This window comes from Pezoporus wallicus, unplaced genomic scaffold, assembly GCF_028554395.1.
Source record: "Pezoporus wallicus isolate ANWC-B61680 ecotype Strahan unplaced genomic scaffold, APGP_CSIRO_Pwel_v1 contig_4191, whole genome shotgun sequence".
In the NCBI taxonomy this organism is placed as follows: Eukaryota; Metazoa; Chordata; class Aves; order Psittaciformes; family Psittacidae; genus Pezoporus; species Pezoporus wallicus.
Window position 1 is genome coordinate 837765 of NW_026641383.1, and position 13128 is coordinate 850892.

The following is a 13128-nucleotide window of genomic DNA, read 5'->3' on the forward strand; positions in this document are numbered from 1 at the left end:
GGTGGTAAACCCACCCCCTCTTTTGGTGACTGCTGCAAACAAAGCCCCATGTTAAAACTGAGCTCTCCATGGAGTGTTTATTGATTTGCCGTTGGATTTGCTGTGGCTTTGTTCTTGCACTCGGCAGCCCATTATCTCTGCTTTATTTCCAACCTAGGTATTTATAGCCCTCTGATCGAGGTATCCTTTAATCCCCTCTTTTCTGAGCTACCAATACCAGCATCCCCTAATCCTTTGCTACAGGGCAAGTCATACCCTCATCCTTGAGCTGGAGGAACACAACCCGCATCTCCCCATAGCTGGATGTGTTGCTTCCCATGGGATTTGGCCATGAGGGTGTAAGGAACATGCATGCAGGCACATGGGAGATGGGTGGCAGGTGGTGGCAGCAAGAAAGTGTGGTGGAGAAGCTCCTGGCATGATCCCCAGCACCAAAAGCCCTCTGGGTCCCACCTGGAAAGAAGCCACATCTCCCAGGGTCCAGCTGTTTCCTTCCCTAGGATGGGAGGCGAAAAGCTGGGGGAGATGGGATGGAGAAGAAGGTGAGGGATAGGTGGAAAGCCACCTCATTCATGGACACGCATCACGCTGGGATGAGCCTGGTGCTGCCTGACCCCTGTGTGTTGCCGTACGTGCTTGGAGCTTTGCATGTAATGAATCACTTGCCACACGTGTGATGTAACATGACAGTGTTAATAGATCTCATTATTATCCAATTTACTAAGGGAAACTGAGGTGTGGAGAGGTGAATATTACGCCTGGGGCATACCGGGGCTAGATTGCTAGACCTCACGCTGCTGTCCCATGCTCACTTTACTAAGCCATATTGGAATTAGATGCAGCCAGCAGAAGCACCAGAAGAGGATACTGAAGAAAGCCCAGGGGCAGAGGATGAGCTCAGCATTCACTGTACAGAGCTTTGCCTCTATCATTCATGTCCTGACACAGCAAACAGTCCCTCTTGCCATGTTGAATGGGGTCCTATTCAGCTCCCAAAAGATACTGCAGACTGCTGTCATCCGCTATACTCTTCTGTAGTAGCTGATGGGCTTATCACTTTGACCCCTGGGAGGCTCTTTCTTTATTTTACTCAGCCATGCCACCCTGAGAAGCCTCAGAAGCCAAAGCACAGATGAGGGGTTTCCATTATCCCAGCATCCCTGCTGCCTTGCCAGCCACTGGCTCCAGGGGTGCTGCAGCTGAGCCTGGCCCTGACCCATGATAATATCTACAGCATCCACAGCGGGGCCAGGGCCAGTGTCCCATTGCGGACCCTCTTTTATTTAACTCTGAATTAGCACCTTTGTTCTGAATAGCCTTTGGCTTCCAGGAAAGTGATGAAATTGCCATCCCTGGAAGTGTTCAAAAACCGTGTAGGTGAGGCCCTCAGTGACATGGTTTAGTGGTGGTCTTGGCATTCCTGGGTTAATGATGGTTGGACATGATGATCTTAAAGGTCTTTTCCATTCTATTCGATTGTATGATTCTACAATGGACTTCTGCTTCATGAATTGGTCCAATCCCTTCTTAAGTCTGTGCAAGCATTTATCCTTCTCACAAGCGCCTGGCTTAGCCCTGCTCGCAGTTCCTTTTCTGATCTCCATCCTGCCTCAGGGTTCATTTCTTTCTCAAATACAGTTCAGAGGAAGCTCGAGAGACAAATCATCATTACAAAGCATTCCTCTTGTAGGAGGAACAGTTTTCAAAAAGCTTTTCTTTCCCCACTTTAAAAAACACAAGAGAGGAAACGGCTGAGTTTAGTGGCTTCTTTTGGTATTTCCTTATATTTAACACATGCCTCTTGCTATGGAAAAAGAGCCACCACCACTTGGGGCTGACAGTCTTCTGTGACATGCCCAGAGGCCTGGAGAAGCTAGTACTAAAACCTGGACTTCATAACACAGCTAGCTGCCAGCAGCAAGCCTGGGGGCTGGTTTTCCCTCTGATCCTGACACATTCCCCTGTCCCGTAAGCTTGTACCACTCCATGGTGAGACAGCAGGGAGCTGAAACATTAAAGACCCATTTATGGGGGGAGCCAAGCTGGCCTGAGGTAACCCAGCACCATGGATAATTGATTGGAGAAGGAAGGGTGGGTACGTGGAGCATCGTCTCTGCTGATCCATCTCATTTCAGACCATTTTTCCCCTCTTTTCCCCTCCCAGAACTGAAACATGGAGCTGCTGCCCAACAAAGTGGAGCTCTGAAATCATCTTTGATATTTAAACAACTATCTTCTGTTTTCTGACAGCCACTGTTCCAGTATTTGTGCTGAACAGGCTTTCTGAGCCAGACATAAAATAAATTGACACATGGTCCCCTCTAATGTTCCCATCAGAGCACGCATGGTCCTGTGATCTCACTGCAGCGATGAAGAAATCGTAAAGGCTCTTAGCCAGGTTTCTGTGCTGCTCTAAGCTGCATATGGCCCCAACTGCAATAGCTCATTCACACTGCACTGCTCCTGTCTATCTTATTAAATAAAACAACCCCAAGCCAAAGTGGCTTGGCTGGGCTTGTGGCTATGCTGCTAAACACCCTGCACCCCCGAAAGCAGAGGGCTGGCCCAAAATTCCCCTTCTGGCTCCGGTGCATCTCCTGACCATGCCCAGATCATCTTCTAGACCTGGGATGCCAAGTTCAGCCTGCTAGGATACTTCACCAAGTCCTTCCCAAAACCTCACTCCTCTCTAAACCAGCTGCCATCCCAAGCTGTGAAACAGAGGTTAGCATCACCTTTCTCATCCAGCCCCTGAGATTTGGAGGGTTTCAAACCTACACCTGAACAAATCTCACCAGGGACAGAAGGAACCAAGCATGATGACAGGACCCTGAGTGTCTGCTGGTGCCACAACGTGCTGCTGTGCATGCCTGTGTGGGTAACGACCATGGCTCGGTGCCATGAGCTGTGATTAAGTCATTAGTCAGACTTTGGTCACGTGAAGATATTTGAGATTACAAGTCAATGCTGAATTCCTTCTTGGAAGGGTTAAGCAAATTAATATTTAGCTCCAGCTGACAGGAGGTCAGAGTTTGTCAAACATATAACATGATGCTGTAACCCAGGGTGCAGACATCACCCTGATCAGCAGGTTTTTGGGTTCTTCAAAAGGAACATGCTAATTCCTCTGTCTCATTACAAACTCAGGCTTTGGTCCATCAAGGCTTACTATCAGATGATGGTTTAAAAATGAACCATCCTGGCAGCCTGTTCATACTTTTCCATGCCCAGTGATGTGGGTGTGTGCTTGTACTCAGTTGCTCTGTGCTGAGGCAGAGTAAAGGGGTGGCTGTGTAACTATTCACAATCAATCAGACTGATCGTGTGTGCCAATTAAATTATTTTCTTCCAACAGTTCTTAGAAATGTAATTTGCTTTAAGTTAATAAGCAAACATCTATCCTTTCAAAGTGTATTTGCAGAGATGTAAAATCAAGGGGCACTTCATAATGGCAGAGAAGAAGGAGGCATGGAACTGTTGCACCAGCGCAGTGTTTGGATGCTGCTGGCAGTCAGCCACCCAGATGGCCATGTATCAACCCCACTGAACTACATCAATTGATGATGAGAGACCAAAAATGAAGTGCTTCCAGAGGACCTCCCTTTGAAGATAACAGTAAAAAAGGAGGTTAGCAGCCCATAAAGACTCCCACTGTCCCTCCACCGAGGACAGAACTGCATCCCATAGGCTCTGGTGTGAATTTCATTGCTCTTCCTTGCACATGGGTCTAGATTGTTCAGCCTCTGCAGTGATTTCTTTACCAGCTGTACCACACTAGGTGCAGTCAGCCCTCCACCAGCAGCACCCCAGAAGCATCTCATGGGTGGTTCAGATGGAGGAAGGTACTAAGCTGCTGCTCAGTGGTCCTCCCATGGACCATGCAAACAGACATCTCAGCTTTCCCAGCCACCCACTCCCAAAATTAAAGTCTTTTTTTTCCCTTCTTTTGTTCTCTAAAGCACAGTCTCTGAAGCTGTCCTTGGAAGGACATCAGCCCCATGCATTTTCCCAGAGAGGAGGACATGGTAGCACCTCCCCCTCACACAACCCATGACTCAACCAGCTAAACGGAGGAGGCAGGTGTTACTTGAGCAAGGCATATTTAAATGCATGATTAGGTGAAATGAAAACACCATGCGTTGCTCACTAGAGCTGGTGTATCAGTCTAGAGGGTGAAGTAATAAGAAGACCAGTACATAAACATCAGCTTGTGAGTGCTCCTGGTCCCCGAAGGATGGGTTCACTTCATAGGTGACCTCCACAGCCCCTTTTACACTTGAGGAAACTGATGTAGAGAAAAATGAAGGGGCTTGGCCCAGAACATCATCAGAACTGGGGCCAGTATGGGAGCATGAGCAATGGACATGCTGAGATGGTACCTTACTGTATTTTAAAAGCACTGGCAAGCAGTGAGAACACCCATAGCACCCACTTTCTATCCAGATGTTTCAGCCTCCCCCCCCCATACCCTCCTTGGAGAGGAGCATCCACTGTCCCCTTCCCAATTTACTACTTAAAGTTCAGTCCACAACACATCCAAGTCCGTGCTGTTTAACCAAGGGTTAGCTGAAGAAACAAAGCAACTTGTAAGTCCTTGAAAACACACAAACCCACAGATGTCTCTATATTTTTGTTTGCATTCAATATATGCAGGCAAAGCTCTTTTTCTTTTTTCTTTTCTTTTTTTTTTCCCCTTTTTTCCACATGTCATGAAAAAAAAAAATCCCATGCTTTCTGCCTGGCAACTCATATGCCAGAAGTCCTGTTGTAGCTATGATTTAAGCTGCATGACCTGGCTGCATGGTAACAGAATAATACCCTTTCCTTGGCTTTCCCACTCAAAAAATATGATGGGCATGGTGTCTTCTGGCTGGTTGAAGGCTGGCAGACCAGGAAGAAGCTAAAGGGAAGGAGGCCACCTTGGGCTCTGTTAAAACAGGGTTTGTTTAATCATTGCACAAGGGGGATTTGCAGTCAAGACCTGACTGAAAGTCCTGGCAGGGCCAGGCTGGCACAGCCACCTTCAACATTTCCACTCACGCTGAGGAGGATGACATGCCCACAGCAAGACCCAGGGTGGCCTGTCTGTGGCTGCACCCACCAGGTCTCCTCTGGCTATGTCCAGCACTACCCAAACAGAGTCTCAGATGCCCCTGGTGATGTGAGTAAGGTCTCTTGGGGTGGAACTGAAAGGCTCCTACTGACTGCAGATGCTATGAGCTTCCAGGGTTGTATGCCAAGTGTCTCAAATTTCTCATGTTCTCAATTCAATTGAAGGCTCTGTTGGATAGGGCTAGCAGCAGCTCTTGATCTTTCTGCTCTAGACCAGCCAGTACCCACTGAGTTTGTTCCTTCCTTGGGGTTTGCACCTGGATCCTACCATTGGTTTGGCATTTCTTTTTGCTTTTAGGGGTACTGCTGGATTTTGAAGTCAAGACTTTGCCATTCAAAGCTGTGTTTCATTCCCAAGCTGTTACAACCAATACCGAATCCCCTTTCTTTCACCTAAAAGATCAAAATGTTTCTTGCCATTGCACTTTAGTTTGCATTTACTGTCACTGAACTTCATTTGACACGACCTTGTCCTTTCCCATGGGAAAACTCCCCTTCCGCATACCAGCCCCTCAGTTTTACTAGGGCTATCCTGAAATAAATCCCGGCAATATTGGTGAGGAAAAACGCTTTGAATATTATCCAGACAATAAAGAACACCACGTCCTGGGCTGGTGTCTGCAGACTCCAAGTATGGCAGCTTGCTGCAACCCAGAATGAATCAGAGCTGTGAAAGCATAGGCTCACTATCAGGAGCCAGCTTCCCACCTTCCTAGCAAATGCTCACCTTCCCTGCCCACCAGTCTGGGCTCTGGTGGCTCCATTGGATCCTGTTTGATCCTGAGGAAGATGCGACATTGCTCCACTGACCACTGGTGGTCTCTGCCGTCACCGAATGGCCTCTAACTGTTTGGTGATAAATGGCCCACAGAATCAGTTGGCTGTGTCTGCCACAATAAAATAATCCATGCCAGAGCCTCAGCATTGTTTTGGACCAGGCCAATGAGCCAGAGCACTGCGTGGTTAGGAATTGCATGAGCTGGACACCACTCAGAGGAGGCAGTTTTGATGGGACCACCTTGTCTGGGGCTGCAGGAGACTTTGACAGCAGTAGGACATTGCTAGCTACCCTCAGGACTAGCAACTGTTGAGGACATACTTTATTTATTAATATATCTGTTGTCTTCGAGGCTCGATGGTCTGAGAGCCACTGGCATAACCCAAGCTCACGCTACTTCCTCCATGGCGGCAACACTGGTGGTCCTCAGTGTGAATGACCAGTGTGATGTTCATGCAGCCAGGGACCACAGCCATGGGAAACAAGGCTTTCCCAGTAAGAAAAGTAGGAAATGGAGGGAGAAACATGCTAATTTTTAAACACACATATCTCCATTGTGCAAAAAGGGGAAGGGAAATGAAACCATCCGCTCATGGAGCACCCCATGAGTCACTCAGATACTAAGGTGTGGTATCGCAGCCTGCATTGCTTGGCAGGTCCACCCTTGCTTCACTGCTGCCATGGTAGGAGCTGAGCAGTTTTTCAGGGCTGGATGTTGGTGCTGGTTTTGGGTATGGCAAATCACCCTGGGAAGACAGGCTTGCTCTGGGGCCTCCCAGCATCGACAGCCCAGCAAATCCCGACGGAAGCGAGCCATGCTCTGACACAGCCCGGCCATGCCAAGAACAGTTGCTGCCCTTGATGCTGCCAGAAACCATCGCTTACGTTGCTTTGGGATGGGGCACACAGCTATTGATTGTATTGCCTTGCACCGCCCAATGTACCAAAGGGAATAACAAAAGCTGCAGAAGCAAAGTATTGGAGAGGCCAAAAGGAGGATTTTTCTGGCTGCATGCTCATAGCAAAACTGGGATTTGACCTCTGAGAGGCCAGGAAACATAGGTGCGGTGTCCGCACCTGGATCCAGTGGCAGGAATTTTCCCTACATAGCAACAGTTGTTATATAGCAATAATACTTGTCAATTTTCAAGGCACTTGAGAAATATTAATTAATCTGCACATCAGCCTTGTCAGGTAAGAAGCAAAATATTTTCATCTGTGCTTTACAGCTTGGGGAAGCAAGACCAAAATCAGTGGAGCAGCTGGTCCATGGTCACAGCAAGAGAAGCTGCCAAGATGTAGGCAGTGCTCAGTGACTGTGTCAGGACAAGAGGGCTGATGCAAAGGAAAACCTGCACAACTACAGGTAGTGCATCAGGAGATTCAAAGGAAGCACCTAGTTTTCAATCTAGTGAAGCAAACCTTCCATCAGAGCAACTTTGCTAATGCTTGCACTGGTATTTCACAGCTCGGTTTAATTATACTAATCACTTCGATGATGACTCCTGACATTCACCTTCATTAGCCACTGGTGGCTGCACTCAGCTGCCTCGACTTCAGAGCTATCAATGTCTGCTTTAAATAACCCATGAGTAAAATCAGCTGGGAGACAGTGTGTCTGGGCTCTCCTCTGGCATATCCTGCATGGAGGTGGCTGGGAATGCAAGGCAGAAGCCAAAACTAGAGTTTAATGTTGGCTGAGCATGGGCATGACCTTTTTCTGGATGTCTTGGGATGGGGAGAGTTTTTTCTTTGGCACTGAGGGTAATGACTAAGTGGGAGATGGAATGATGTGCAGGGAGGACCAGGTGAAGTCAAGAAGTTCAGTCCATGGCACCATTTTCCCAGTTGGCTCAGGGATGGTGTCATTGCTACACCTCCTGTTGCATAAACACATAGCTGATGCCATAACCAGGCTTCAGCCAAAGGGTATTTTTGACCCAGCACCCATTTTCCCCAGACAAACAGGAATTTAGGTCACGCTGGGGGTAGTCACATCCTAAAAGCTGCAAGGGCAAAGCAAAAGGCAAGGGGACACATGCTGCCACAGCCACCTCTCAAAGCATAGGGCTGCATGACCAGAAGGCAAAGCTGGGCCTTGTTCCCAATCCATGAAGAAGATGGTGATTCCAGCCTGTTAGCAAACAATTTCCCCAATACTGCCCACAGTCCCAAAGCCTTTCCCTGAAATGTTTCTTTATGAAGGTATTATTCTGCAAACTAATGCCCATAATAAACCCACTTGTGCAGTTTTTATTAACAGAGACCAGTCATCCATTAACCATTATGGCATGCAATGCCTGCTTTAAACATAGGAAAGTACCTGTTTATAATTAAGAATAAATGAAAAGCATAAGGCTTTTATGTTGTAAAAGCAGCATCATTTTAGCATGAGTAGAGCTGGTCAAGATACCGGGTATGAATAACGTTCTTTGTGCCCATGGCTCTCCTGAATGCCTGGTGGGATGCTGCGTTTATGAATGACTGCCGTGGGGTAGTTGGACACTTAACTCTCATTGTATCATTTGTACTTTACCATGAGATGACTGATGCTTAAAAAAAGAAAAGAAACTAAGGAAGAAGTGAAACGGTTTCACTGTGAAGGATGTGGTTTAAGTATTCCTGCATTTTATTCAACCTTTATAACTGTCATTCGCCTGACTGAAAGGGCATGGAAGAAAAGGTAATGTTGAGACCGTATTCTTTGGGAAAGAGATGGGCCACAGCAGAGTGCTTATCTTTACACTGAAAATCCTTGCTTTGCATCAAGTTCAGTTTCTTGGTTCTGGCTCTAAAGTCCTGTATTCTGCTGTATATTTTGGCTGGCTTCTCTGCTGTACGCCTTGGTTTCTGCTATGACACTCAACACACGGTCTCTTAGGACTGCAATGGACTTTTGCACTCTCATCAAGAAGGATGTTGTCATTGCAAATCCTTCCCATGGAGCCACAGGCGTGTTTCTGAAGGGTCCTCTTGGGAAGTACACACCCTCCTTCCCAGAAAGGCCATTCACCACCTTTTTCCTGCTGTAAAACCACATGAACATAGTGCCCTCTGCTTCAAAGGCAACTCTGAGTTGCTGGAGCAGATGCTGCCAGTGCAAAAGCCACCCTAGAAAGGCCAGGCTGGCCATGTGAGGAGGCAGTTCTACCCCCATCAGGGTCCTGCTTCACAGAGCAACCAGCTTTCTGAGCTTGTTTAAATGCTGTTTCAAAGGCAAGAGAAAACTTCTCCAAGTCCTAAACTCAATTGAGTCTGCACCCTGTTGCCACTGCCCTTCCCACACTCTGCTGCAGTGACGGCCAGGACTGCACCTCACTTTGCACCCTGCCTCACTGCAGGAAGGGAGGGGGTACGTGGTGTACATGATGTGTGCCATGTACTCAAGCCTTTCAGTGCTGCCAGTAAAAGCCAGCAGTTCTACTGGTTTCCAGGCGGCAGCAGAGGCAATGGCAGAGCAGTGGGCATGCGCAGGCATCGCTTGCAACCAGGCAACGATGAGGACAGAAGAGAGGAGAAAACTGGGTTTCTCTTTGACCTATGGCCAGTGGGTCTGTTTATGCCAGGGCAGGGAGGAGAGAACACAGCATCCTCCCAGCTTGGTCCTGGCTGGGAAGGACCAGGGGGGCAACAGACAGCATCGGGCTCATCCGTCCCCACTCTCTGCTGCTTAATCCAGCACTCTTCTCCCAGGTCCCCCTTCAGAAAAGGGGAAAAAAGTGGGGGGAAAAGAAGCAGATGGAAGCTCACAAAATCCTAGTTTCTGTATGTCTTCTCGAATACGTATACAGATTTTGATACAACAGACACACTATTTTTAGTTTCCTTTGGGGTATGTTTGGGAGCAAGCCCTTAACTGTTGCTGTGCTGCTATAGAAACCGTATCCATGTACACTGACATGTTTACAATTGTTTTAAACACCATAAACTTCCAAGGGCAAAGTCAAGCAGCTTATTTCCATTAAAGTCACTGCCCTGGTGTGGGTTTCTTGTACTATTACGTTTATTAATTTAGGACCCTTCTCAGCTTCATCCGGCCCCATGTAGCTTTCGTTTTCAGAAAGGCTTGCCAGCTCCTGCTGCCACGGTGCTTGGCAAACCTGGAGCAGAGCAGTTGCAAATCTGACATGGGGAAGAGAAAATGCTTTTGCTATCATCTCCCGTCGAGCTCAGGTGTAAGGGGGGTGCTTAGCAGAGAGCAGGGCACCCATGCAAAGCTTGCTCTGCAAGCAGAGCTGCCTGCCTGCTGCCTCCCCATGTTCCGTTCTGGAGCTGGGCAGTTGCTGCTAAAGGTCGCTCAGTCCTTGTGGCCAGCTCATGTCTATGTCAGACAGCAGAACAGTGGCCTAACTTTATTGGTTTTGTTTTTTTTTTAAAGCACAACACAATCATTTATTTCAGACTTTGGGAAGAGGAAAGCTTGTCTTGATTTATTCTGTAAGGATTCCTAAAGTTAGGTTTCCCCCTCCCCTTTTGCTTTGAAGTCACAATCTTTCTCCTACAACAATTAGAAAAGGGCAGAGAAAAACGTGTGGGGTTTCTTCCAGCATGCCAGGTGGGCAGCAGATGTGTGAGAGAGGAATAACACATCCTTTCCTGAACATGAGATAATACGTATCATTTGAGATGGACAGGGAGTGCAGTTCTCACCTCATCCTTGAAGTGATAGTTATCATCTGCAAGGTGGGTTGAGATTGCAAGTGAACCTTCCCCTGGAGCACCAGTCCCATAATGACCATGCCAGGACAAAGGAGCTTCATTCATGACCAGGCAGGGACGTATGGCAGGGAGCACCCTGGGGTGGCTCAGCCCCCATTGGAGCACCCAAGCACACATCCTCTCCCTCTTGCACACTGTCTGAGCCATACTGTTTTGCTGCATGGAGCTGGACACTCCAGCAAAGAGAGACACAGGTTCAACCACACCAAACTGGTTTTCCCTGTCCAGAAGCATCGGGAGCAAAGCCCAAGGCAGGATTTGGCTTTCAGGGTCTGTGTCTGAATTGAATGCTGCCTGGTGTTGGAGGTGTGAGCTTTTGAAATTGGTCCTGTAAGGCTCTGTAAGTGCTTTGTGAAGCTTAAGCTGGGCTTCCCTGAGTTCCCTGAGATCAGTGGGAACTGGGTCTACATTGAGGTAAAGGGAACAAACGGGGCTTTGTGCTGAGTTTGCTCCTAACCCGATTTAACGTGTCCACCTACTTTGTCTCTTTCTTGTGCAAATATGTCTGCACTTACCTGGTTATTATTTGTCATTTCATCCCTGCCATGGTCAATTATTTGTTTGCTAGGTCATGCAATACAGAACAAAAATGACAACCAAATAAGTAGCATCTGCAGTAACACCCAAACAGGTAAATAGAGGCCAATGTCGATGGTTAGCTGTGGGTCACTATTTGCCTGAGCCAGCAGTTTCACCCTCTGTGTGTCTGCAGAGAATGAGAAAGTGGCTATGTGACCAAACATCTACCTTGGTGGAGGATACTGTGCAATGCTATGCAGAAAACACCAAGTAAGGTAACTGACTCCCATGTGATGCTCATGGGGCTGAGAGACTAATGGGTATGATGCTCTGACCCCTTGCAAGTTAAAATCCACAGTAGCCAAACCCCAGGTATTGTCCCAATGGCCCATTTCTGTCAGATTATCTCTTATTGATGTGCTCACTACAAAGCAATTAGAAGCTGGCACTCAAAAAAGAGCGTGTTGCCTACTGAACACATTTGCCTGCAGCTGGAGTTGGTGCTCCCACAAAAGTCCAGGCCAAAGAGGCTTGTAAAGTCTTTTAGATCATGGGATGTGCCACCAAATTCATCTTGGGTGCTGCTCAGGGAGGGACAAAAAGCCATGCAGAAGGGAATGTTCCTGAAGGCCCCGTTCCCCGCTGTCATGCTGCAGGAGCCCCCTTGCACAGCAAACCAGGCAATGATCCCAGTGTCACCATCAGGGCAAAACCTGTTCCTGCTTCCTTCTTTCTAGCCCACTTCCATGTCCCAGCAACAGGTCCTAAGTGATGCTGCACTGCTGCCACATGAGCAGGGCTCAGTAGTGCTGCAGGTAAAACTGTCTCCACCTGGAGAGTTTTGACTCCATTTCTTTCACTGCCAGGTCACACAAACTTCTCATCACCCTTTTGGATATAGAACCGTTTGGGTGCTCAGGCGGGACCCAGTTGGGTGATCATGCAGTAATTAATCTGGTGCTCCTGCATTAATTAATTGAGTGCCCGTGCATGAGCTAATCAGGCACTCATGCATGAGTCATTTGGGTACTCATGCATGAACAGAAAGAGTACTCGTGTAAATTAATCAGGTACTCATGGGTGCATTAATCTGTTGCTCAGGCATGGATTATCTGGGTTCTCATGCAGGCACTACCTGGGTGCTCATACCCAAATTAATGGGGTGCTCATGCACGCTCTAATAGGTTGATCATTCATGAACCCATTGGGTGCTCCTGTGTGAACTACTTAGTGCCAGTGGGTGAATGCAGTAATCCCTGCAGTTCTTGCCCAACTCGTTCCTCTCCTTGAAGCTTACCCTTAAGAGCTGCTTGAACACAAATCCATTATACTATCAACATTGTTATAGTCTAACACACGTCAGTTACAAGCTCCGCTCTTCTTTCCTGCAGACCAAGCAGAGGGATCAACACTGAAGCAACGTGTTCCTACACCCAATAGAATTTCACTCCTTGCCCCCTGGAACCAGAGTCCAGGGGTTATCAGCATCACAGCCCCCAGTTTTATCTGTTATGAGCTCCACCTCTTTCACCATGGACTAGATTATCAGGATCAATATTATCACATGTGCTTTCCATGACCTCACCTCTTGTCCCTAGGACCAGGTTGGAGAAGTTAATGTAAAAACCCGAATTCAATACTTCTTGTAAACTCCATGCCTTGCCCCTGCAAAACACCCAGGAAGGCTACAATGGTCTGAACACATGTCCATTGCAAACCTCACCCTTGCATTTATTACAAACATCAGGCCTTGCCCATGCAAGACAAAACCGAGGTCATTACAGCAGTTTGAATATATGCCCATTACAAATGCAACACTTTTTCCCTCTGTGTCCCCAGAGATCTGGTCTCCCAAGTCACCAATATAATTTATCCTGCTCCAGCTCCCCAGCTCAGTATTGAGCTGACTGTTGCCCACCAAGGTCTGTCCTCTTGCATGGAGCACTTACTGACACCTCTTTGTGCTCGTGTGTAAGTTGTTCTGCTGCTCATGTGTAAAT